Here is a 3503-nt window from a genome sequence, read left to right as displayed (position 1 = left end):
GCCCAATACTCCATGAGTGCTACCTGTCACCCTTGACCACTTCTATGAACCATCGCCCTATATTCAAATGCCTATTGCCAAGATGAGTGAAGTTTTATGAGTGCCTTAATTTTGCTGAAATTTCATGGGTGTATCCTCATTTCAAATTTGCCTGTGGGGCAGATTAAATGAAATTAAGTAAGACAATAAGTATAGAAGTGCTTTAGCTCTTAACACCACACATTTTTTTCTATTACTGGTCCATGGAATGAATTCAACAAATGGTAGTTCATTTTCATCCCCATCTATCTCAGAGAGATTGGTTTTAATCGTGCCTTCTTAGGGAACTTCCCCCCTCAGAATAATGAAATGATGATCTTCCATCAATTTAAATAAAACAAAAACAATTATATTTTACCATATGAGTGACTTAGTCTGTACTGCGTGTTGCTTGAAAGTACCAAATGACCTCTCATCCCTTCCTGTACCCTCCCTGGACATTACAGCCCTGAAGTTGTCTGTGCAATAAGCCTTATCTTGACTCTTCAATCTCTCCCATTCTGCATTAAGAGCTTTCACTGTCGCTTTGAGAAAAGACATTTCTATGTCATGATTAGAAGATTCTGAAAGCCATGGCAAAAAGGGACGTAACGTTTCCAAAGTAGGAGTAGACTAATTAGGGAAGTTTATTTTTAAGTGTTTATATTGTCTTTGGTCTACATAAAATTAGGAAAAGAAGAGAGACAAGAAATTTTAAGTTCCATCTCAGATGTGAGATGTCACATTCCTCATGGTACCTAACAAAATTCCTAGCATAGCTGGTACTCAGTTAAAAATGATTGTAGCCTAATAATGATAATTAGGAGAGTAAAGGGATATCCTTTGTTTTTTAACAAAATCCCAAATGCCTTATCGGCATCCAAGGTCACCTTAGATGTCACTCCCTTCCTTGTGCTTTATTTTTCTATCCAGTACAATAGTACTACTTTTTTATTTCCTACGCACTTTGAGAATCCCAGAGTGCTGTGGAGACCAGGTTTTATTATCCAATTACATTTTTATGCAATTGTAACCGAAAACTTGTGCAATCAGTTTCTTTCAAGCAGGTACATTTTCTATTTGAATCTGATTGATTTTGCAGTGAATGGCTGGGGTCTCAGCATAAATCCATGTCGTTGTAGGGCAGCCTGATTTCTATAGGCACCATGAAGATGGAATGCAGTGAATGTAAACTTACAATAAATTTTCAAATGAAAGAGAGTCTTGAACTAAACACAGACTTAAATATCACATGGATTTACAGTCACTTTCGCATTCAGATGCCGAAGTGCTAAAACACAAGGGAGGGAAATGTGCCAAGATAATTCCCGTGAAGCAATGCATGAAAATAATAGAAATCTCAATATTGCTATGCACAAAACAAAAAACAAGAAAACATAACTAGCAGTTCAAGGGATAGTATGGACAAAAATAAATTTGGGAAAGCTATTTAAAATAGATGTAACATCTACCATAAAAGAGGTATCACCACAAATTGCTGACAGTGGAGGGAAAAAAAATGGAATTGTCAGTAGTTGGGCACCTGGGTGGCTCAGCGGTTGGGCGTCTGCCTTCAGCTCAGGGCGTGATCCTGGGGTCCCGGGATCGAGTCCCACATCGGGTTCCCTGCAGGGAGCCTGCTTCTCCCTCTGCCTGTGTCTCTGCCTCTCTCTCTCTCTCTGTGTCTCTCATGAATAAATACATAAAATCTTATTTTTTTTATTTTTTTAATACATAAAATCTTAAAAAAAAAAGGAATTGTCAGTAGACATTGCTTTTGAATATCACAGGTGCCACAAGAATCAAATAAAAATGGAAGTTCAAATCTGGGTTTGGAAGGCTTAACGAATTGATATGATGTTTGAGGTAGCTTGATAGGTTGTAGATTTAAGACATGGTTGCCTCAGGGGTGCGTGGGTGGCTCAGTCAGTTAAGTGTCCAACTCTTGGTTTTGACTCAGGTTCTCATCTCTGAGTCTTGAGATCCAGCCCCACATCTGGGCTCTGTGCTCAGTGGGGAGTCTGCTTCCCCTCTTCCTCTACTCTTCCCTGTTCCTCGTATGCACTCTTTCTCTTTGAAATAAATAAATCTAAAAAAAAAAAAAAAAGATGTGTTTGCTCTGTATTCACCATAGCCTGTCCTTAAGCCAGTATTGTGACTAGAGTAGAGGATGTGCTGATTAGCCAGACCTGAGCTGCTCACCTGCCTCTAGAACCAGGACATTGTGTCGGCCTCATTCAAATCACAACTGAGGGAAGACAGAGGTATTTTGTCAGAGGAGAATCAATATTCATCATTCACAGAATCAGGATAATGAAGGCAGAGCAAGTAAGCAAAACAGTGAATGTCCACTAAGACATCATACAAGCTTTACACGTGAACTTATGTGTTTTTAAGATATGAATTATATACGTACACAGACATACACATTACATACATATACATGAACGTGAGCATGGACACTATGTAAATTATATGTATAATAAAATATATACTTGTTTACGTATATGTAAATTATGTGGATAGCATAAATATACTTACCTATTTCTACTCATAAAAAGTAGTGGAACACAAAGTATTTAGTGATCCTGATTTTTCTACAGGGTCATTTTCAGTTGGGTTTTATAACATTTTCGGCTTTGATTTCAGCACACAGGCGTACCTGAGATCTGATTAGATGAGATGCAAAACTTTGCCAGGGTGATTGGGAATGATTATGTTTCCTGGTGTGGCTCTTTGGAATAAAGGCCATTGACACAAAACTGCTTCAGTTTTGGGATTTTGTGGAAAAAAAGGAAATATTTAAGCAAGTGTATAATTATTTCTAGCATTGGGAAAATAACACGTATCAATAGTTTCTACGTAACTATTTAATTATTATGTTTTTCCTCTAAAGAGGCTGCATTTAAATAAAAACGAAAGGAGTGCATTGTAATAAGCACTTTTAACTACAGGGGAGGTAGGGAAAAATTACTGTATGAATGTCTTTCACCGCAAAAATTTAAATGTGGAAGATCTTAAGCAAGTTAGAGAACTTGCATATGGGTTGTATATAACAGGTATTTCAGCTTTATTTGGCACTTAATATGTTTGGATATCATTAAGAAGAGTCAAAGAATGCATGCAGATCTCATAATGTTTACTAGGCTTGCATGATGCTGTATTTATAATCAAATGTGCTGAGGTAGTAAAAGAAAATAATTTGCTTTAGGAGGGATAATGGTGTAGAGGAAAAAAATATTTTTAAATAAAAAAAAAAATGAAGAACCAGATTGGAATGAGACAACCCGTGCTCACACCCACCCACCACGGCCATCAGTGAACTATACTGACTTCGGACTAGTTACAAGGGCTCAGTGTTCCTATTTGTAAAATAGATGAGTTCAATTCCAGTTCCTGATTCATAGTCCATAATGTTGACTGTATGATTGTGGACAAGTTAGGAACTTCTTGAGCTCAGCTTTTATATCTATACACTAGAGATA

The sequence above is a fragment of the Canis lupus genome, chromosome 23, assembly GCF_048164855.1.
Source record: "Canis lupus baileyi chromosome 23, mCanLup2.hap1, whole genome shotgun sequence".
Taxonomy (NCBI): domain Eukaryota; kingdom Metazoa; phylum Chordata; class Mammalia; order Carnivora; family Canidae; genus Canis; species Canis lupus.
The sequence above is the reverse complement of the archived record's forward strand: the minus strand, read 5'-3'. Positions refer to the sequence as shown.